Source organism: Sander lucioperca, chromosome 7 (genome assembly GCF_008315115.2).
Source record: "Sander lucioperca isolate FBNREF2018 chromosome 7, SLUC_FBN_1.2, whole genome shotgun sequence".
NCBI lineage: Eukaryota > Metazoa > Chordata > Actinopteri > Perciformes > Percidae > Sander > Sander lucioperca.
This window is the reverse complement of record NC_050179.1, coordinates 8,769,906-8,794,718: the sequence shown is the minus strand read 5'-3', so window position 1 is coordinate 8,794,718 and position 24,813 is coordinate 8,769,906. Positions and strand designations below refer to the sequence as shown.

Here is a 24,813-nt window from a genome sequence, read left to right as displayed (position 1 = left end):
GCAACATCTTAAAATAACTAACTAAGAATTCAGAAACTATAAGGAAATCAAATGAATCCCACACTCTAGCAATACAGTTGCAAAGTGATAAGGCTTATTATGGGTGTGCGGTAAAAGTCCTGTTCATTTTTTGCATACATTGTTAGGTGACTGGCAGTTGGAGCACTTCAGATGAAACCCTCCCAGTTGAATCATCGGTAGAAAAGATAAGCAACTGTGCCAGAAAATATTGGGTTCTTCGATTGAAAACCAAAGCCTGTGAACTGAAAAACTCAAGATAGCAGTCAACTGTGTCTCCAAAGCAGCATTTTGATATGATACATCAAAGCTGAAATTCTGTTGCTGATGTCACGAGCAGTTGTCAACTGTTTAAATCAGTTCACGTTTGGCATATGGGTCTTTAATTTAATTCACCAAAGTAACACCAGACCTATTTGACATGCTCAACAGAATTTTAATTGTGGGCAAGAGAGTCCATGTTTGGAGCCAGGCTACGCAGGATCTGTTAGAGACAAACGGACACTGATATCTGTGTACCTTGGTGTTCATGTTTCTTGTTGTCCTCATAATGACCGCACATCTGAAACCGGTTTAGTCAAACTTGGATGGAGTTACTTTGGCGCTGTCTACGGTGTTTCAGATTTCATGTGGTGCACGACTCAAAAGCACCACAATTACAGTATTGTAACTCATGCACTCATGTCTCATATTGTTCCTCTTGAAGCATGAAGTGGCCTTTAGGTAAAGACCTGCAGGTTATGTTAAAAGAGCTATCCTAGTAATGATGTACTAATAGACTCATGTTGTGAGCTTTCCTCAGGGAAAGATGAGAGAAGTATGTGTAAATTAGACATTTTCTTTCTTAATCTCCCCTCGGTTTCTGGCACTAGCGTGTGTTGCTAAGCTTTAGATTTCTTGATAATTGTACGTTCATTATTTGCATCAATGTGAAACGTCATGGCTGTACATTATGAACCTCAATCACACACTTATTGCTTGCCTCCAGTTACAAAATGAACAGTCTAAAGGTGTACAAGGGCTGATTTCCCTACTGGATGAATACACTGACCAATGGTATGAAACGGTACACACTTCCTGTCTCCTAAAAAGGCGTGGCCTCGTTTGAACGTGTAGTGAACGTTATGGGGATGAATGAAAAGTTACATTTGAGTAATTTATTAATATTTATCTAACGTTAGATATGTTCACAGCTAAAAGACATATTTAGCATCACGGAGATTAGTTTTGTCAGGGCGTTCACCAACGTTAGCTGACGTTAGCTTCTCTGTGTCCTGAGACAGAAACAGGTCTCAAACAAAGTAAATTTTTGCCTGATTCGTCCGTCTGAAAAATGCCATTTTAGTGTCAGAATGTTCTGGAGATATTTGGCTTGTGAGAAATGGGGCCAATATCTACTTTGGTGACTATGGGGCGAAAGGATAGCTCATAATCTGTGTTCACGTTCACTTCTCCCATTGGAATCAATACACTTGGACCTGCTGCTAATCTCGTAAAGAGGACTAAAATCTGACAGATGGGTTAGAGTATACTTTTGATGTGTCTGTTTAACTGACATTGTGCTTAACTGCGAAAATAATCCTCTATTTTTCATGCTAGACATGTTTGACTTTGAAAGGAAGATGACTTTTTTACCCTGTTTGAAGTATGAGCCATACTTTTCTTATTAAGGCAGTGAGTGCATACCTTGATTGTGCATATAATGTAGCACACCTCAAACTACAGTATGAGTCAGCTCTCTCGTTGAATCTATTACCAAAAAAAGGTTAAAATGTCCAAGAGTAGATTTCAACCAACTTCTAAGTTACTTTAGGTCTAATTAAAACCAAGCTAACCTTTGATAAGCTCCTGCTCCTGAACATCACTGACCATTCAAGACTAGTTGAAGCTACTTCACAATACACATACAAAACACAGGTTTTTATAGTAAAAAAAAAAAGAAGAAAAAGAATGTCTAGAAGAAGAGTTAAGTTGTTACAGAATGGCATTTTGTTAGAAGAAAAACAACAGTAGACCAGGTAGACTGCCTCAGATTAAGATAGACAGGGAAACCTGGAGGCTACAAGCCATTTGGTCTTTTCACACTGGCAACTTGGCAGTTTGTCCTCTCTCTTTATTTGTGATATTGATGTACAACATATCAAGGCACAGCTGAGACCCGGAGAGCAACATCAGTGTTTAAGAGTGTATCTCCATTGTTTAAAAATATGTTTTTTGGGCTTTTTTTGACTGTTACCTCCCACTGAAATAATGTTGTTTTCCAGCTGAGTGGGGTGCAGTTAGAATAAAATCCAACACCTTGAAATCTACAGTAAGACCATTTTTCTCTCTCCAAACAGGGTGGCGTGTCCCAGTATTTTATAAAGCAAACAGATGTCTATATGTGGTGGTAAAATGGATTGTGACATTGACTATATTGGTCTATTCTGTACACTATCTATTGCATGTCTGTGTGTCCTGGGAGAGGGATCCCTCTTATGTTAGTCTTCCTGAGGTTTCTTCCATTTTTTCCCCTGTGAAAGTTTTTTTTTCTCTTCCTTATCTGAATCAAGGATCTAAGGATAGAGGGTGTCATATTCTGCAGTGATCTTCTTGTTATGTCTGTGTGGATAACTTTATACTGGGTAAAGAGAGAGAGCTCACAGTGGCAATTCATAAATCTTGATTTACCTGTCAGTATTTGTGCTGACCTTAACCTACAGTCTAAAATGAGGTCAGGGATGGAAGCAATACGATCAGGGATGGAAGCAGCCAAAAATAGTAGCTTGCATCACCTTTTATGACAGGTAGAGGAGTTTAGTGACTGCTGGATCCTGGAGTTGAGCAGCTGATTCACTCTGTATTGAGCAGTTTGAGGTGATTCAGGCATGTTGAGTTTCCACGTTTCATTTTGGGGGTTACCAGGGAACAGAAGACTGAAAGGAGACCTAGGTGGAGACCTGTGACTCAGTGGAGAGGCCACATGTTAAATTGGCTGAGGTCACCTGGGGATCCCCCAGAAGCAGCTGGAGGGACATAGTGGCACTCTACCTTTACCTGGAGTGAAGAGAAAATGGAAGAATGAATTGATGTTATTTAGAAGGTTCTCATGAAAGCAATTTTTGACAGTGCCTGGGCTGTGTGTGTATGTGCATCTGATTATCTGTGTGACATATGCTGTTTTATTTTTTCAACAGCACAGCCATTAGCAGAATGAGTAGCACATCTATTTGTGCAGCAGAGAGATGAAAGGCACTTTGATCTGAATTATTTTGAGGTTTCCTCATCTGATTGAAGATATTTTCAAAAGTTAAATGCAGGCTATACTTTGATCAAGGTTTAGTTTCTGACATTGTCTGATTTGAGTTTTAAACATTTGTCTATTCTTTGATCTAAATAATCTCTGTGCCTCTGTGGGAGTTAAATATGCATGAGAATATGATTGTGTAAAAAATGAAATTAAAACCATTTCACAGCATGTTCATGTCAGAAGCCCCAATGTATGCTGTATGCTGTAGTTTGTTCTCTTGTCTGATGCAACAATAGCATCCCAAATACCAGTCTTACTTTTTGGATTTGGTTTGCATTTGGCCTGGCAAAAAGACAAATCCAAAGATAAACCAGTATGTTTGCATGTACTTTCTTTCATACAATAACATACTCAATATCATAATTCATAAAGATAACCACTATGTGCATATGTCATGTCCTGTATTGTAATTTGTATATTTGACCAACATAGCCATGAAACATGGGATTTTTGCATTTAATGTCTGGATTAGTGTGGGCACTCTTATGGCTGAAACTAAGCAAGTTGCTGAAATTTGGATATTTGCATGTGAGATAAAAGTAGTTGACAGAAAAATAGCTTTGGATTTGTGACTGTCTATCTGTAAGCCTTCTCTTCTAAACATAGACGAGTCTTAGCAGTCAAGCAGCTGTGCTCACAAATCTCTGTCTTTCTGATTTATTTGTTGAATATGCATAGACTACTGAGATCATCCAAGGCCTCCTGTTATGTGGGGTTAATTGTTCATGTCTGCATGCATTCCCTCGCTTATCTCCAGAAAGGGCTTTTTTTTGTATCCTTTTCCAGCTGTAGGGATAGCTGACTGTGCTGCTGAAAGTGAGAAATAAGCATTGAGATTAAGACCAGATGTCAGCCTGCGTGCTAATAGTGATTTTGCCAACAAGTGTAATTACTGATTTTACCCAGCAGAGGGCCTCGATGTAGCATAACATGGTCCATGGTATAAACCCAGTTTTAAAATTATAACTTGTCAATGGAAGAAACGAAGTCTGTGTTGCATCTGTCACTTTGATTCAGTGGAGGGTCTCATTAATTCCAAATGTGATATTTTATCTCACAGATTGCATTATTATTATTTAAGTCTTAGATAGCTGGTACAACTGTGAACTGTTTTTATATCAGTGGATCTTATATAAATTTTTTTGCAGTTACACATCCGTAGTAAACTGAAAACATTTCTCTCAAAGTCATATTGAAGTATTCTTGTTAGAGTCGTGTGATGATATTGTTATATTTTGTACTGGTCTGTAGATATTTTGTGTAACTAATGATTTTAGCCTTTGGAGGGCACTGTTGGATTTTGTCCATAACATCCAGCATCTCTGGGGACATTGTAATTATAATTACAAACTTCACCCCATCAAAAGATATACTTCTGTTCCAGGGTATGTGAAATGAATTCATATATGTGTGTTTGTGTTTACAGTACTTACAGTGAGGAAAATAAGTATTTGAACACCCTGCTATTTTGCAAGTTCTCCCACTTAGAAATCATGGAGGGGTCTGAAATTGTCATTGTAGGTGCATGTCCACTGTGAGAGACATAATCTAAAAAAAAAAATCCAGAAATCACAATATATGATTTTTTAACTATTTATTTGTATGATAAAGCTGCAAATAAGTATTTGAACACCTGTCTATCAGCTAGAATTCTGACCCTCAAAAACCTGTTAGTCTGCCTTTAAAATGTCCACCTCCACTCCATTTATTATCCTAAATTCGATGCATCTGTTTGAGGTCGTTAGCTGCATAAAGACACCTGTCCACCCCATACAATCAGTAAGAATCCAACTACTAACATGGCCAAGACCAAAGAGCTGTCCAAAGACTCTAGAGACAAAATTGTACACCTCCACAAGGCTGGAAAGGGCTATGGGGAAATTGCTAAGCAGCTTGGTGAAAAAAGGTCCACTGTTGGAGCAATCATTAGAAAATGGAAGAACCTAAACATGACTGTCAATCTCTCTCGGACTGGGGCTCCATGCAAGATCTCACCTCGTGGGGTCTCAATGATCCTAAGAAAGGTGAGAAATCAGCCCAGAACTACACGGGAGGAGCTGGTCAATGACCTGAAAAGAGCTGGGACCACCGTTTCCAAGGTTACTGTTGGTAATACACTAAGACGTCATGGTTTGAAATCATGCATGGCACGGAAGGTTCCCCTGCTTAAACCAGCACACGTTAAGGCCCGTCTTAAGTTTGCCAATGACCATTTGGATGATCCAGAGGAGTCATGGGAGAAAGTCATGTGGTCAGATGAGACCAAAATAGAACTTTTTGGTCATAATTCCACTAACCGTGTTTGGAGGAAGAAGAATGATGAGTACCATCCCAAGAACACCATCCCTACTGTGAAGCATGGGGGTGGTAGCATCATGCTTTGGGGGTGTTTTTCTGCACATGGGACAGGGCGACTGCACTGTATTAAGGAGAGGATGACTGGGGCCATGTATTGCGAGATTTTGGGGAACAACATTCCCTCAGTTAGAGCATTGAAGATGGGTCGAGGCTGGGTCTTCCAACATGACAATGACCCGAAGCACACAGCCAGGATAACCAAGGAGTGGCTCTGTAAGAAGCATATCAAGGTTCTGGCGTGGCCTAGCCAGTCTCCAGACCTAAACCCAATAGAGAATCTTTGGAGGGAGCTCAAACTCCGTGTTTCTCAGCGACAGCCCAGAAACCTGACTGATCTAGAGAAGATCTGTGTGGAGGAGTGGGCCAAAATCCCTCCTGCAGTGTGTGCAAACCTGGTGAAAAACTACAGGAAACGTTTGACCTCTGTAATTGCAAACAAAGGCTACTGTACCAAATATTAACATTGATTTTCTCAGGTGTTCAAATACTTATTTGCAGCTGTATCATACAAATAAATAGTTAAAAAATCATACATTGTGATTTCTGGATTTTTTTTTTTTTAGATTATGTCTCTCACAGTGGACATGCACCTACGATGACAATTTCAGACCCCTCCATGATTTCTAAGTGGGAGAACTTGCAAAATAGCAGGGTGTTCAAATACTTATTTTCCTCACTGTATGTTGTGCATTCTTACTAACAGCACATTTTCTGTTTTCCTTTTTCTCGTCCTTCTTGCCCACACTTTGTGTGCTTGTTGCATCATAAATCCAGATAAGAGGCACTTAGTGCATGTCTCACTTAGGAAATAAAAAGCCTTGCATCTGCCAAGAGTAGGAGGATAACTGGGTGCATTTCACCTTGAGGTGTTTACAGTAGTGTGGTGTCCAACAGGGAACATTTCTTCCTACTTTCCGTTCACTCACTGCTTCTCACACAGCTGCAAACTCTATTTTTTTATTGAAATGTCCCAGTGCATGTGGCCCATACTACATTAGAAACACTTTCTGTTGAATATTTTTTTGTAGGTCTGTGTAGTTTCACCTTTCCTTAAGAAAAGTTGGCAGCATTTGTTCTCTAGTTTGTATTTTGTTTTTGGAGTTCAGTCAGCTAGGTTGAACCATTCACCCAATTTACTCTCCGTCTCCCTCCCTCCTGTCTTTCCAAGTAATCCCCTCCCTTCTTATAATCTATGTGCTTGTCAGGAAGTTGATTTATTGCCTTTGTGAACTCTTATAATTCAACACCTGACACATGCAGCTGTTGGTCAGAGGGCTGTAACCAGGAGGGAACTGCAGCCGAGATATTTTACAGATTACAGATTTTCATGGAGCTTGTTTTTATGAAACAAAATCATCCCAATACAGTTATTATGAATAAGCTGGACCTGACTGCTGGGTTGTAGGCGTGCTGAGCTGTAAAGTAACAGGATTTAAACCTAGACAAAAGTAGCTTGTTGTTCTTCTCAAAGGAGTTGAGTAATGCAGCTGCACCTACAAAAACAGTAGCGGGTGACCTAAGAGGAGACACTCCTTGTATAAGTGATACAAATTTGGCCTCTCCCTCTGACGAGTCTGTTTTGTATAGCAAATACAATTATGGGAAATACTTTAGTGACTTTAGTCTCGGAGATTATGTCCAAAACATTAGGTATGAATTAACTTCATGCTATAACATCAGAATTAGACTTTGTTGATCTGAATGAGGAATATGAGGGTAAATGACAAGAGGAAAGAAACATGAATGTGCCCATTGAGTCACTGACTCAGTTGACTGCCCAGCACTGAAACCTGTCTTCAATTTGTCAGCTGTGCTATCGCCTGTTCACGCCCAGCCCTTGTTTCAGAGCGGCATTGATTGCCCCCATTTCAAATGTGGATGGGTATATGTGTTATAATAGACTGTCAAATCAGGATGTGGAAAAGTTTATTGGGGACATAGTTTTGGATGCACTAAGGCCCTGTACTCATATTTTTTTGGGCATTTTTAGGCCTTTATTTTCAGAGGACAGATGAAGACATGAAAGGGGAGAGAGAGGGGGAATGACATGCAGCAAAGGGCCACAGGTCGGAGTCGAACCCGCGGCCGCTGCGTCGAGGAGTAAACCTCTATATACGTGCGCCTGCTCTACCAACTGAGCCAACCTGGCTACATTTTTTTATTAGCAGTACTCACAAGTTTTTCTGCACCTTGCACTAAAAATAGCCGATAGGTACAGACTGGCCACTCAAGTGCATTTTAGGTACAAGTACAGTAGTAAGTTAGTAATTCTCTCTGCACTTTTGAAGCCTGTTGACAGAAAGTGATAGGCAAATATCTCAAATGCCATTATGAAATTAAATGCATATGACTCCCTGTGTGGAGCAATAATGTCCCATGACAGTGTTTTTCTCTGTGTACATCTGTTGACTTGGATTAGACTTGCTGACGAGACAGCAGTCAGGTTGGAGTTTTGAAGCCGTAGCCAGTCCATTTATTCAAGGATCCAGCAATCAGTGTGACGTCTGATTTGTTTGTTGTTGTGTCTGCACAGAAGTTTGTATTTTTCGGGGGTCGGGGTTTTGGGTCTGTACAGAACCTCTGTCTTCTGTAAAGTGTTATCGCTGATCTTTTGCAGTACCATTTTGCTTGGTTTACCTAATACAGATTATGCATAGAGTTAATGCGCAGCAAAGATAACAATGAGATAGATCGCCAGAGGGTAGGCTGTAGAACTGATTAGGTAACATCATATGTTGCTTATTAAGGCACTTCTATTTCACATGACTGAAACTGTAAGAACTGGAATATATGCTATCTGCAATGTTTGTTTAGTCATCTACCGCTGCCACAGAGATCATCTGGTTAAAAAGGCTTGAGAAAGGTAAGATTGTAATCACCAAATGTACATGTAATTGTATAGTAACACTCATGTCACAGTAAATAGCATGATTACAGGCACTGTTTCTTTTAGGTGTAAACAAACACTGTTTTTCTTGACCAATCCCTTTTCTTTAATTTCCAACACGAAGTCATGAAGTCATACACTTACATTTGCATAAACCTTGCTGTGGCTTTTGCTTTCTTTGTCTTTCTCTCTGTCTCTCAAAGTATCTTGTTCTGTCACTCATGGCTGACCCACTTCTGTTGGTCATCTTTTCTATAATCAGTTGGACCGATGTCTGAGTGAGGCAGTGCTGCCCCGTCTCTCTGCTCATGCTAGCAGCTATTTTTGCCTGGGGGCTAGGGGAACTAGAGCTTAACAGATCATTTATTGCATTGCATTACAGTGTCAGTTAAGTGCTGCCAATCTCTCTGTCGATCTGGAATTAAAGTTATTTTCCTTCAGCTGCAATTGTGGTTGTGGCTTTTCCTCCAACTACAGTATGTCCATATCTTTGCCTGTTAAAGTCCTGGATGATAGACAGATCAATAACGGCCATCACCAAGGGTGGTATTATTTGTTTGAGGCTGTTGTCGATTAAATTGGATTTTGCTCCTATATTGAGGGCACACACACTCCTCTTTGTCACACACTCTCTGTCACACACACACACACACACACACACACACACACACACACACACACACACACACACACACACACACACACACACACACACACACACACTGCAAAGAAATGTTCAATGACATTATTGGTTTTATCAGAAGTAGGCCAAAGCAGGAGCCTGGCCCTCTGGCAGGCCTACTGAGCATGCTCAGCACTGCTGAAGGCTAGGTAGTGGATCAAAACCTTGATCTGCTACTACCACTACATTTCTCTCTGTCTGTCTGTGAGTCTGCTACAGCACAGGCTCAATGAGCTATACAAAGAGGGAGACCACAGGATGCAACTATGTTTTACTATTATTGTCGTTTTCATTATTGATTTTCTGCTAATTATTTAGCAGTCTCATTGATTTTTTTTTTGGTCTATAAAAAGAACACACTTTCCTAGAGCCCATTATCACAGGATAAAGAAAAGCAGTTCTTTACTTTCAGATCTTTACATTTAAAATACCAAACAATGTAGGCTAATGTTTGGCACCTTTGTTTGAAAAATTACTTAAACATTGACTTGGTTATCTAAATCGTTACAGATTAATTATTTAATGGTTTTGCCTCGGTTTATTCACAACTAAGACAAGACTAACTTGAAAAATGAAGTCTGCAAGTGCGTTATGTCTGTCTTGTTGAGTGGATTTGTGGTATTTTGTAGGAGAATTAAAGAAGAAAAAAATCTAAGATGAGAGGTGATGATGGTGAGAGAGAAAGCGACAGAATGAGGAGCCAGTTTAAATAGCCTGGCCACCCCATGTGGATAATATCAGTTAAGGTGACCCCTCCCATCACAACATGTGGCTAAAATACAAGGGGGGGAAAAAAACAGCAGGAAGAAGAGCATTTTCGTCTTCGCGATAATATTGTATTGTGACATAAGTCTTGTGTAGTGGGCCTCCATTTCCTCACATTCAAAAATCAAGCATTCATTTAGTATACACACTGCACACTCCAAACTTGCTTAATTAGTAGGTACCATGGACCTGGGGCACAGTGAGTATTTCTCTCAGTCAAGCACTGTCTTAGTTTTCATTTTTTAGAGCTTTATTGAAATATAAATACAGTAATTTTGGTCTTGTAGCACACATAAACTTGTACTTAAAAGTGGGTATTAAGAACCAGCAGTTACAGCTATAACAACACAGAGAGAAATATAAGATACATCCCTCCCTCAGGCCTCTACAATAGCCACTGCTGTAGTAGCTTACACTACCTCTGAGTCTCACTCTCTCAACTCCTGCAGTAGTTGCACATGTTGAAGCCATTCTGCAGCTGTGACTAACTAATTCAAAAGAAATTCTTTACCATTTCAGTTCTTTGTTCCCATTCATATGCATTTAGACAGTTACCTTGGTCTTCAAATAAGTGAGTGTCATAAAACGTCAGCCTTTTTATAGTGGGGTGATGGTGTGGTCCTTGAACAGTTGAGTAGTCTTCACTCAGTTCTTTAGCAATGAAGGAGGTAGTCGTGAAAGAAAAAGGAGCCTTTAGAGCCAGTAAATTGTTCTCGTGGCTGTGATCTGGTGCAGATCTGGAGTCATTCACTGAAAAGATAAAGTTACGATTGTTTAGAACGAAGATCAATGGTATTTTGTGAATGGATACATAACTCATATTTTTACATGCAGACACACATTGCCTCAGGTCTGGTGGAGCAGAGTTGATTACATTCACAGCATAAGGTTTGTCTTTGCTCTATTGCTGTACTGTATATTGTAGACATTTGTGAGAGAGAAGCTGATTCTGCCTCTGAGGGCTAATCTCTGTAATCAATCAGAAACTACAACATAATCCCCGTGTATGTGGATGTGGTTGATGTTATTGACTCCATCAAATCAGCACCATTACCCACTCCCAACAGGCGTATTACACCCAAAAACAGGAGTTGATACATTCATTAGGCTCACAATGAACTATGTGCATCTTTTTATGTGTCCTCTGTGGAAGCAGAAAGTGAATGTTGCCTGACTTATAACACTTCTCAGCTAGCATTTATCTGGAGGAAGTGTGAGTGGACTTGAAAGGGTCTGTGTAGCACTATTGTGCTTCACCACTGCGAATAAGATGCCATGGTGTGTGCATTCAGAGTTATTTTAGTATTGGCTTTTATGTCCAAGGACTTGATTTTCTTATTATGCTCTGTAACTCAATGCATTATTAAACAATTTATACTGTGACAAAAAGTAAGCCACCATAATGTTCTCATAGACCCATTTCATATGAGAGAGATGCATATCTACTGAAATGGTCAGCTGAATCTATTGTCAACCAACGTTTGACCCAGTTACTGCTTTCACAGGTTAAATTTCTTATCATTACCCATGTCAGGGGGTGCGTCATTAGGGCCAGTGGTGCATGTTAATCCATTTTTTTTGGACACTGGGTCTAAGTGCAAGTTTAGGGGCAATGGTAGGGACCAGAGACCTAATTTCCAGTGCATGTGCAGTGTAAGAGTTGTAATGTATGCATAAGAACACCATATCCATCTTTCTCTGCTAGCCTCAGTGCTTACCATTTATACGACAGATTTCAACAACTTGTATGAGTTTTTCACAGGACCCAGTACTGTATAACATACTTATCTCATCATTCTGCAAAACTGAAGCCCCACAGATTGATGCTGTACTTACCCAAAGTGTTTTGTGTTTATCCTCAGCAGTTCAACTATACATTATTCATGACCAAATAATTACCTCTGTGTTTGGTTGCCTCACTGTTGTAAACACAAAGTTGACAGGCCGATGCTGTCAGTTTTATGATCCGAGATGTAAAGCATCTATGAATATTTCTTGGACAACTGGAGTTGGGAGCCTCTGTACCCTTTGCTGATACTGAATTTAACGGAAAAAGAAAGCCAAGCCTCTCAGCAAGAAAGCAGTCATGAGTTGGCTGGACTGGCTGAGGGCTCATGCTAGAGCGCATCGCTATTGGTGTTTTGACTTGCAAAGTTTGGAATTTGTGACTGTCAGTGTTGCCAAGGCTCACAAAGCAGCCTGAACAGTGAAGCGAGTCTGTCCGACCCCTCTGTTCTCTGCTGACCTTCTGTGATGTCACCCACCAGGGTCGTTGTGCTTGAAAAACACTGTGGGTTCACTGATCTGCAGGCCTAATTTTCCTCCCACTCTTTTGCTTACATCTTGGTGTAATCCAAAAAAAAAAAAAACAGGACTGCACATTGCCTGTGCCTCCATATCTGCTCCTATACTTGTATGAGACAGATCCTAAAAGCAGCCTATCGATTTTCAATTCGTCATTAGCACAGTGATTTTTGGACTACTCATGTAATTATGGTCAGTAGGGTGTTGTAATTCATGAGAGGATTCAGTTCTCCTAAACTTCCTGGCAGCCTGGGGGACTTTGAGTTTGACTTCCTCATTGATTGGCCCATTTTGTTAGCCTCTGCAAAATTAGCCACATTCCTTTTGATCTTTTTCTAATTAGTCTTTTCTTCAGTGTGCTAGTGTAAACACAGTTTCCTTTCATTATATCCCTCCAAAAAAGACATTTGGAAAAGAGTCCTGTCTTGTTCTGAGATTTCTCAATTCCCAACAACCATGTCTCCATCGCAGAGATGGATACATTAGCTAGAAGTCGTTGTATTTCAAGTTAGGTAGTGTTTCATTTCAGAATTCAAATAAAAATGACTATATTCGCATGCATGTTAATATCCATCATATATTTGAACTCAACAAAGTCTTCTGTTGAGGAAAAAAAGTAATTTCCAATTCACTGATGTCACTGGAGTGACTAGATCTTGGTCTTTTGTCTGTGAATAATGACCACTCAGGCACCCAGGAGTCTGTTATTGTTTTTCAGCTCCATTTGACACACACGCGCGCACACACACACACACACACACACACACACACACACACACACACACACACACACACACACACACAGCTAATTACTGGAGCGGAAGACACCCTCTTCCCTGAGGCACTCATCCACCAATGCACCAAGAGGGTGACCATTTCAGCCAATCTTCTCACTGGCTCCCTGAAGACAAGCTGGTAATGGAAGTGTTTATGCATGCAGTATTCTTGCGCTATCACTCAGTTGGAACAGAGGGCCCTGCAGAGTGCTGGCAAACTCTCTGATTTTAGGCTGTCTTCTTCACCATCTACCTCAGGCTAACGTTGCCTGCAGCCACTGTACCTGCAGCTGTTCAACACACCAGCAGGTAATAACCTGCATCTTAGTGACAAAGGAGAGAGCGTGGGAGTGTAGGTGGAAGAGGAAAGAGTCAGAGACGAGAGCGAGTGGGCAGGTAGGAGAGGATCCTCTGAGAGTGGATAAACATGCGAACACTTTGCGATTCCCTCTGCCTTCCCATCTCTCTGTGACTCTGTGTGGGCAGTTAATGAGTCTGAAAGCTTCGCCTCGGCGTCTGTCGGCTGAGAACCGGATGAAGCCTCTAGTGCAAACTGTAGTTGAAAAGAAAAGCTCCATTGCTCCTTGATAATTGGTACAATGTACAGTATAGGAGTTTTTTTTTTTAAATGTCTTTTTACTTCTCAGCTTCATCCATAGACTACCCTATGGGTTCAGTTGCCCTGTACTGTACTGCAAAGGACAACTGGTTTCTAGACACACAAAAATATTATGCAATTCAAGATATCCATGCTTAAAGAAACAACACAACAGCATTAGCACAGCATGTTCGCCTATTCACACTTTGGATTTATGAAACTTTGTGCATGAAACAGTTTATATTTTCTACCTTTTTTATGTTCAAGGGGCAGGAACACAACATAACTATTTGCTATAAAATCAAAACAAACTGGCCTGAAAAAAAAAAATGAGATGGGAGATGACTCATCACCTGTCTAAACAAAGATTGGACATAATAAACTTTGTAAAGGGAGTACTGCACATCGCAAAACTATTGTACTGGATTGCATTATGTTGTTCAGCTGTAGCTATTGTTCATAGTCTCTGTACCTGTCAAACACAGTGCATCGTTACTTTACTAGGCCTTGAGATTTGACGGCCAGACAGGAGTGGTGGAGCCAGACCACTCCGCTGAGATAACATCTGAGCCTGCCCACGATGTTATCCTTACTCTGTCATAAAGCCTAATGGTGTGTAGCCATAAAATGGAGTGTAATTAAAGTTTTGAGTTGAGATGAAACAGAGTTTGTATGACCTTGGTATGGTCATACCCCCCCCCCCCCCCCTTTAACAGATTCTTGGAACAGTAGTTAGGTCTCCCACTCCTACTAAATGCCAGATGAGCTGGTGTGTGAGGACTATTTTTCCACTATTAAGCCAGAGTTTGGCATGTTTCCTAATTTATAAAGAGAAAATTACAACAAATAGCCTACAGTTGCAATCAGAACAAATGCTCAGCTGCTGGGTTGATCATGACTGATTTCACAAGTGCTTTTGGTCTCCCCACACAACGTTTTTAGTCATGAGGCCCCCAAAATGTAAAACTCCTTAAGCAATTAAAGTTACGGCATCTATGATTTTGAACCCAGCCTGAAAATGTATGCTGGGGGTAATTCAGTGTGGCTATGATTGTGACATTTACGTTTTCATCTAGCAAATTTTTCATAACAATGTGAAGGGCTTCACGATGGAAATAATTTTCTGTAGAACAGACTGTTGTTTTATTTGAACACTGACAGCAAACTATTGATTCAGTTATCCTGGAATTAAAAAAAAACTGCTCTCACGTGGCAACACACACAGATGGCAAACAGCTTGCTTTGACTTTCCCCTCTGACACCTTTTTGTGGGCGTTGGAGCACAAGCTCCTTATTCGCCACAGATTCATATTTCATGGATTGGATCACTAAATATATCACATATCCTCCAGATACTCATTCCCATCTCTCTCTGCTTTCTCTTGGGGGTATGGTGTCAATGTTGTGCCCCAGGTGGTGGGCATATCCCCTGGCTTCAGGCCCCAGGTCCCTGGAGGACCAAGGATAGCTGAAGGACTGAATGTTTTAGTGTAACCCCCCTCCCTTCCACGCTTCTATAATGGAAGCACGATGCATTATTTATGTAGTAGAGCTGGTCAACATATTATTGATGGTGTTAATATATGTAATGCCTCTTTACTGTTTTACACCCACAAAAATGCATTAAAATATAGTGACTTTGAGAGCTGCAGTACACTCTTAGGAAATCACTGAAAGGAGGGAACAGGGAGAGAAAAATAGCTACTAAAGAGCGTATTGACTGTCTCTGGGTGTCTTCCTGCACCATTGACTACACCCAGCAGGTTGATGAGTGGAGGAGCTGTTTGGCTTCTAGGTTGGGGCCGAGGTCATTATCCGGTCTTTCATGTCCTCAATAGCTGCAGGCTCCCTGCTGAACCTACTTGATATTCAGTTCTTTCTCTCACTTCATCCTATTGAAACTAACAAGCTTTAACCAGATAGCATAGCTCCAGTAACTTGAGTGGACACGAGTGGAAACCTAAGATACAGTATTACAATTCCTTCAACTGTGGCCACAATGTTGTGCAACAAATTCACCACAACTTTATGGGGTTGATTCAAATACTTGCATGATTAGCTTTTTAAACCCCAGCGCAGCCATAGCTCATTTTTCAACATGCCCCTTTGTCAGGACTTGTTGAAGAATGAGCTGAGGGAGGTGGAGCTATTCACATTCATATGTAAGGAAGCAAATGCCAGAAATAACAGCTCACTGAGGAAATAAAACTCAAATTCAATTAGGGCTATGTGTTATATTTTTGACCTGCCTGGGTACAATCCCAAATAAACAATGGAAAAACTTTAAATCTGGGATATGGTGTCACTTCAGGTCTTCCATGTGGTTTTGTAATATAGCACTTAGCTAGAGGGTCCCGTGTTATATTTCCATGCATTTCTTCCGCGTGTGGAGGAGTTTGTAAATTGCCTGTAAAGAATAAATCCTGCGCGAGGAAAGTACGGACGTCTTTTTCTATTCATGTCACCAGGACGCCATCATCACACTGTAGCTGCTCAGTCTCTGGGTCTGTGTGTGTGTGTGTATACATCCTCTGTTCGCTCCGTTTGTAATTGTGCTGGGAGGGAATAATAAAAGCGCCGCTGGCCACCTTGCTTTCTTTACATCCGGACCGTGACATCATCGGCTCTCGGGTTTCAGTGTGTCTCTACTACGGACGCACGCGGCGCAGCAGTCTGCCAGAGTGCTCCTGCCCAGTGAGCACAGCAGCAGCGGACTGAGCGCACTTCACAACACACGCTTCTTCAAAGTACAAGAAACTCTCAGGTCGTTACATCTGACGTTCACATTTGGATACAACGGTTACTTGTTTTTCTGCACGTTTGACATCACCGCGCTAGTTTAACTGCTTGGACATTTATGGAAGCTTTTCATTGTAAGTAAAAACCTGCAGTGCTGCTGTCGACGTGCGCGACATACATTACACTACATACATTGAGCGGGATTTGCTCCTAACGCGATAATGATTGAGGGGTTTTGGTTGTTTAAGTGTTCTAAAGGTAATGGTTGGTGCTATCAAAAGAGCTATTTGATGGATGCAGCTGCTGTGATTGCCTTCTGTATTGCAGTTATAACCAGCTCCTGCCAGGCTCCCAGTCAGCGTTTTGTTCTTCACATGGCTTTATGTGCAAACACCGTTTTTTGCACTGGACGCCACCACATACTGATACCGTATTTTGCCAGCCTTTTGTCAAAGCAGAGGTTCCTTGATAAAAAAGGACCCTACTTTGGACCTGCAATGCCAAAAGGAAATTGCAAATCAAATGTTACATTTTTTATCTTTCATAGTTTTAAAAACTCATATTCTGTTGGTCAGTTAAAGCTGAGCCCCATGAGTTTTGAGTTGCACAACAGTGAAAACAAACCCCTGGAGGGAAAATACTTTAGAATTTCTTTTTCTAAGCAGTCCTGAAGGGCCACTGTTTTTCCCCGATGACTGTATTCAATTATTATGCATCAGATATATGGTTCTGGATGATCTTTAAAATCTTGTATCTTGTTAATCACAGTCAGTTATAATTATAGCCTTGCTCAATGTATGTCCTGCAGTGACCTAGACTATGTCCTTTCTTTAATAACCAATATAGACCAGATCACATCAACTAGATCAGCTAAGCAACATGTATTTTTATTGTATTTGCTTTTTTGATCATGTGGTTGCCAGAATCTGTAAAACAGACAGGGAGCAGTTGAACCTGTTTGTCAGGATTATGTGTTTTTAGGCATGTTAGCTGTTCTTTGTTGAACTCCTATGTTGACCATGCACAAACATCATCTATGAAGCTAGCCACTATTTTTGTGTCTGCATGTAAACGTATGGCAAACCTGAAAATCATTTTGATCCTTCATGTTTTAATTGAAGTATTTCTGTCGTGGCTTGTGGTCAAGACCCTGTCTGTATAGTCTGACTGATTGACTACTAAGTGGTTGTTTGTGCACAGCAGTTGTTTGAAATGTCTAACTAAAATCCCATATATTTATTACATATCATACACATAGTATAGTGTGGTTTAGCATGTGTGTAGTGTTGCTATCGCTGTACAAAGCCAAACGATTAGGATGACTTGTCAAACCCACAAGGAGAAAAGGAACAGCTATGCTGTACTAATTCACTTTTCCCATGAGCTCATTCAGTGACCATTGTCCCCAATGATCAGTGTTTCCTACAGACTTGGAGTCATCGATGTTTCAGCAATGTTCCCTACAGACAGAATTTATTTGTGGTGTTCAGCCTGGGGGCGGGATGCTCCTTCATCAAACACTTGAGTTGAACAAACGTCTTTTAAAGAAGTCAGTTTACCAATATATATGATTTCACATCCAATGAAGGTTTACATCTCTTTTGCGGACCTTTTAGCTTTTAGCTGGATAGACCGTTAAGAAATATTCAATAAAAAATCTTGGATAGAGCAAATTTATTCAGATGGTCCATTCAAATAAATTCTATCTATGGGAGACACTGTTATCATTAAATAGCAGCTATATAGCATTAATGGAGATGTACGATGCTCTGTTATTGGCTGCTAGTCCAGCCCCAGCACTCACTGAGCAGAAGACATCTGGGGCGGCTGTGGCTCAGGTGGTAGAGCTACCAATCGGAAGGTCGGCGGTTCGATACCTGGCCCTGCAGTCCCATGCCGAGGTGTCCTTGGTTCTGGTTCCAAAGTGTGTTCCTCACGATGCTGCGCCATCGGTGTGTGAATGTGTGTGAATGTTTATCTAATGAGCAGCTGACACCTTGTATGGCAGCCTCGGCCACCAGTGTATGAATGTGTGTGAATGATGAATGGTCCTGTACTATGTAAAAGCACTTTGAGTAGTCTAGAAGACTAGAAAAGTGCTATAGAAAATGCTGTCCATTTACAGCAAGCTGAGAGGAGGGTGTAGCTGCATTTGATTTCAGGCTTTGAGTCATGAGAGATAAATCAGCAAAATGGTAAAAAGCTGCAGAGAGATGTCTGCTCCCACTAATGCTCTGGTGGTCATATACAGACCTACCATACTGGTTAAGTGTTTGTTTTTACTGAGATATTCAGATGCATGTAAGAACTTGCCCTTCAATATGTGCTTAGTTTCTCAATTGATTGCTAGATGTTTAATTTGCATGATGGCAGCATCAATTTGTGAAGACATTTTGTAAGAAAATCTCAGTAGGGGTATGACACTAGCTCATGTGTGTTTTGGATGATTTCAAATGCTTTTCAGTTAATTTGCCTCTTTACTTCAGTATGTGGTAAAAGGGGGGAATGAACACCTGAAAGCAATTGTTACTTCCCACTTCTTGCTATTAGTCTCGTCTTTAACGGTATGAATGAAAGCTGAGGGTAATGTTTTTAAACCTTTTTACCATCTTTAAAAAATACTAGTCAATAGTTCATAAGCCGGCAGCTTCCCAGCCTTTCATCCATGTATGTCTTTAAGAAGATGACCTTGATAAGAAGAGTGGTTACTATTTTGGGTGATACTGCTCTTTGTCCTGCAATTGACCTACATAGCAGCACAATATGGATGTGACGTCTATCTCACTTTCAGGACATGAAATCACAAATATCAGTGTTTTTTTTGATACAGTACTTTTGACAGACTGCCTTTGGGTTTCCTCCATGTGCTTTATCTGCCAAGAAAGTATTGAATGCTAGCCTGCTGTTGTCTTTAATGAAGCCTGATATTGAACATTGAATGGTTAACAAGGAGTTTTACAGACACTGTAATGTTAATGTAATGTTTGGAATTTCTGTTTCATAAATAGACCTTTTAAGGAACCAATCCTGTTGTCTGATGAAGAACAGCTGTATCATGTTGGCCTCTGGTCAGAAGGCCACAATAAGGCTTGGTTTTACATCACTACAATGCACTGCAGTTTAACTTCTTGAATTTTCTCCATAGTACATCATTTCACTTCTTTCACTTTTCAATGTTTTATTTTTCCTTGAGAAGGCAGCTTGTTTCCATGACTCCAAAATATTCTTGAGTCGCCCATTCAGCTCCTGTCACCTTGACACACTTTGTCACAGCTGCTTTGAGGGGGCTGCTAATTGAATTGTTTGTGAACAAAATCTGATTTGTAGCCCGAAAGAGCAGCTGTTTTCTGTGGTTAAGAAAAAAGGTCTAAGGTGAAAGTCAAAGCTTAACAGGCTGGCTATGTTATCTGTAGTGGTTTTGGTGTGATGCAAGTTTTCCACAACATTACCTTAAAGATATTCTTTAAGGACATTACAGTAGTCCAGGTATTGCCATTTTGTGACAGCACATTGCTTCATGTTGCTGCTCTGCATTTCATGTGGCCTCTCGGGGACTGCAAAGCCCCTGTTTTGTCTTTTCTCTTGCTGCCCCCCTCACAAACTGCCTATTTTGCTTATTCTGCTCAGCTTTTGTGACGAGGGCTATTCATACCTCCAGTCAGTGTCCATGAGGTATTGAGGAGTTCCACTGCAGCCAATTCTTTTTTTTAATGCTAGTTAAGAATACTCACCTAATAATGTGAAATCTTTATTCAGTAGTCATTGGCCTTGCCTAAAGTTGTGTCCAAGTTTCTTCCTGGGTAATAGGATTACATTTATGAGCATTAACAAGAGAATTAATTATCGCTGAAAGGCTCTGTTTGGTGATTTGCAGTTGGATTTGTTAAAGAGACCAAGACATTTTCCTGCTGAACTCTTGTAGACTTTTCCTGTGTTGTACTGGCATTTAAAAAGTATCTAAAACTGTTTGTGATCTTGACAATGTTGGTACATGCATAGAGTTAGTTTTAAATGTCAGCAAATAGTCACATGTGTAAATGCAGAGTTAAATGTGAGAACATGGATATGGGCTAAGGGAGCCAGAGCTAAAGTGTGTACCATGCAGTCTGGTTTAAATAAGATGGTATGATTTCACTAGCTCAGCACTGCTAGGATAAGGGTGTGATCCTACTAGGCAATGTGTAAAATCTTCTCACCTATGCTCCTGTGAGGGCTGTGATTGAAGCATTTACTGCATTGAGTATGTGTCATTAAATCATATCCTGAGGAATTCAGGCTGGATTGCTTGATTGCTCTGGCCTGTGCTGTTCTGTGCTTCACCTACTCTCAGTTCCCATACAATACAGTGTAGGTTCTTTTCCATTTGCTTGCTTAGTATTGGAGTGTCGAAGTTGCAGAGTTGTTTTTAAAAGCTCTTTTTCATAAATTCCCCTGTATCCAAATTAGCTACAGCAGTTCAGACTCTTCATGATAACTTGTAGATAAATTTGTTCTAGTTTTTTGTTTTTTTAACACAACACAGAATGAGGAAATCCCCTCGAGTGTTTACAGTTCCTGTACAGTGGAAAAAAATGACAAAACAAATGACCACAAGTAGTGTTTTTATTTTTTTCTTCCATCTTCTATTTGGCCTGTTCAAAGTAAGGCTGTAATGATGTTAGTAACCCCTATTGTGACTTTTTAAGTGTTGTCAAATGCCACGTCTCTATTTGATACTTCAACAGTAACAACTTTGTTTGTGTAATGAACTTCAGACCGTTGAATGAACCTCTAAGATAATTTCTCAGTGAAAATGGTCCAAAATTAGCAGTAAATGGCTGTTTTTGGCTTCTCGGACATGAATAAGGTGGAATGCTAAACCAAATGTTTGCCCCCACCTCATCTCTTTAAAAATGTATCAAGCAGAGATCTGAACTGAAGATTTGGTTTGGTTTTCAAGTAAAATAATTACATAAGGGAGCTTCTAGTGTGGCCCCCAAACTCTGGTATTAAAACCCAACAATATGTTGTCAAAACTCATAAAGACCTTTCCCCTTTTCTCCAATGTAAAGATCCTTTTTGGAGCCTCTCATTTGTTTGTGGTTAAACTGTAAAAGGGGAGTGAGGGATCAAAGACCCACCCAGAACAATAAAAGCTAAGCCTGTGGAGTGTTGACCCCCAGACCTTAAGCTCTTCATTACTGCAGCTCACTGCTAATTATTGTGGACAGGACAGTCCTGATTTGCCCAACCCTCCCCACTACAGGGTGGTCAGCTCTCACTGCCAGTCTTAGTTCCTCACTTCTATACATCTGAGGTCAAGAGGCAAGGAACCTGTTGGTGCCCTTTACCCTTACCCACCCAATAAACCAACATCTCCCTCTGGAAAACAAGAAGAACTCCTAAACTTAACTGAAGAGATACAATGTTTTTGCCTTCTATTGAAGCAAAAAATGTTACCATATGCTCCCCTAACTCCTTAGCCCTGTGATTTTATGCTGACTTAATCTTGATTGTAGTGACCACAGACCACATCCTCCAGAGCATGTGTGACCATTACAAATGGTGTTTTGAGCTAAGATTAGCTGGCAGAGGTATTTTGAAAAACATATTTACCCAAAAAGAGATTTTGAGCTGGTAGTTGATTTAGATGCAACAATGGCTGCTGTCATCATCTTTTATTACATTATCATCCAGTAATGTTTTCAGAGGGCCCTTTATGTTGTGTGAGAAATAGCGCACAACCCACATATTCTAACAATTGTCATATTTACAATCAGCTATTGATGATGATGTGGGGGCACGCCAAACTAATTTTGAATATTATCCGTATCTGCAATGTGGGATGCCTTAATTCTTTTTCACAGCATCATCAAGCCTGTCACAGTGGTATGCTAAATGTCAATACAGTACAATGTGAATAGGATAACAAAATAGCTTAAAGAATACTTCAAAGGAGACAACCACGAATTGTCATGGGCTACTTTTGTAGGTTGTCCAAAAGGAAATTTATCTACTAAACAGGAAATGTGTATTGCTGTTACCCTGCCTATTTTGGCCTACACACAACCATCATTTTACTTCATTGCCCCCATGTTGTCCCCTGAGGCTTAAGAGCTCCCTGTCCTCCCATATCACATGTATCATTGGGAAGGTTTCCGTCCATATAGGTATATGGGCTCTTTGATGTGACACAACCCCCTTTTAAAAACACTAACCTCTCACATGTTTCAGTCAACACATCTGCAAAAACATTGTTAACATCAGGAGGGCCTTTTCATTTTATAGATGTAACCCTAAGTCCCTTGATCCACTTTATTTTGAAGGTGATATTTAACTAATGGATTTAAACACTTTTATTTAGCCAATATGATTGACATTATTTTTATTTCAGATTCATCTGCTTGTAGCTTACAAACAGATAAAACTGTTTCAGTCGATTGAAGTCAAACATTGAATTTTATTTAAAATTAATTTGATGTGACATTTTATTGATTTTTACAGGGCAAATTATCCTTACATTATGTCTGCCCACTCTACATGGAGGTCAGTGGGTAGAGTGAGCTTTAGTAGTCTGGAGTTGGTCGGGATTTATGATCATTGAGGTGGGGTCAGCTCATCAAACAAATATCAAATAGCCATGCAATAAGAAAGTACATTTCCAAATGTTTGTGATCCCAAGGAAGTAAGGTACATCAGCTGGTATATTTTCTTTGATGTCTTGATGAACAGGTGTTGCTAATGGGGGTTGTCTTTTTATCAGGGTGTTTTGAGCCAATGCCAAGTTCCAGTATCAAGTTCCCAATGTTTTAGCAAACACCTGTCAGAAACAGAAACAGAGCAACATGGGCTTCATATTAGAGCCCTCTTTTAGTATAGACTGAGAAGGGGCCATCACTCTGTTGAATGCAAATCAACTGTTTAGTCAACTCATAGCCTTAGTTTGGTCTGCTTACTTCTGAGAAAACGGTCTTGGTTTGTACAGTAAATGTTTGACTTTTTATTTGTTATTTGCTTGTGTGATCTTGTGTCGGGTGCTGAGAGCACATGCTTACTGTACCATCATTCAGAGCCATTGGGCCTTACTACATGGACTGCCAAACCAAACGATGAGCTGAAAATGTATACAAAAATGATGTTGCAATGCTTCCGTCAAGGAGGTTATGTTTTCCGTTTGGTTTGTCCATTTGTTGGTTTGTTTGTTTGTTTGTCAGCAGGATCACAGAAAACATACTTGCCCAATTTAAATGAAACTGGTGGAAGGGTGTAGTATGGACCAAGGAAGAACCCCATCCAATTTTGGAGCAGATCCGAATCACGTGGCCCTGGTGGATACACAAATTATTTTTCACTTTCGTTAACATTGCGAGATAGGGATGTTTGTGCTGCATTCATGTGGTGTCGAGAATAGGGCTGTGCAGTTAATCAGATTTTTAATCGTGATTACGATTTCGGCCCCTAACGATCACAAAAACAGAGTTATCGAAGAAGAAAAAAAAATATATATTATTTTGCACATTACGCAAGTTGTAATTACACGACTCTGCAGAGCAGTCTGCTACCCTGAACTCAGGCGAACATTCATTTGCTCTCTCTCCCCTTTGAGGGTGAGCAACTCGAACAGTGACAGGACGTCATCACTCGCGAAGTCATGGCAACCAAATAAACAGCAGGAGTACAGCATTTACTCCTCAGGCAGAGTGACAAACAGCGGCGAAAGCCTTGATGGCTAATTTACCATAAAACCGTGTGAATTATGACAGCTGCAGTAACTTGGAAAAAAGGGTTATGGGCACTGAATTTGATCAATTTACTGTTTATCGGACCCCAGGTGAGATAAGAAGCTAACGTTAGCGCCTCCTGCGGCCCCCTGCCTTTGACTCTATTCCCCCGACACGCTGTATTCACTTAACGTTACTGTTTAAAACTTTTTCCAGGCTCGTGGGGATGCATAGCGCTCAAAACCACCATGAAAAAACTTAGTAATGTTCCCTCAGCATTTAGTTTTGTTGCTTTACTATGTGTAAAATTAGCGGTGTCGTTAAATCATCTGTTTCACGTAAATGTATATTAAGGTACTGTCTTTTTGCTGAATTTTTCTATAGCGGAGGTTAGCTAGCAAATAAGCCCACTAATGACAACGTTATTGTTCATATTTTGGCACAATGTTTAGTAATGACAGTAGTATTCAATTCAGTTTTATTTATAGTATCAAATCATAAGAGTTATCTCAGGACACTTTACAGATAGAGTAGGTCTAGAACACACTCTATAATTTACAAAGACCCAACAATTCCAGTAATTCCCCCAAGAGCAAGCATTTAGTGCGACAGTGGCGAGGAAAAACTCCTTTTAGGAAGAAACCTTGGGTGGTGGGAAAAATTTCCTTTTAGAGAGAAACCTCGGACAGACCCAGGC

The 24,813-nt window shown here is 40.4% G+C and overlaps 1 protein-coding gene across 25 annotated transcripts in view; it reads left to right on the top strand.

Moving 5' to 3' along the window:
* LOC116038354 (pleckstrin homology domain-containing family A member 5-like) overlaps positions 1 to 24,813 on the top strand; it is an 85,348-nt gene that overhangs the window by 19,411 nt on the left and 41,124 nt on the right. The window contains exon 1 of one of the 25 annotated variants that reach the window (XM_036002913.1): positions 16,219 to 16,550. The exons of the other annotated variants lie outside the window; for them this stretch is intronic. The gene's annotated coding sequence lies outside the window, so the exon portion shown is untranslated. Of the gene's footprint in view, positions 1 to 16,218; positions 16,551 to 24,813 lie in introns of those variants that run through there. 25 annotated transcript variants of the gene reach the window in all.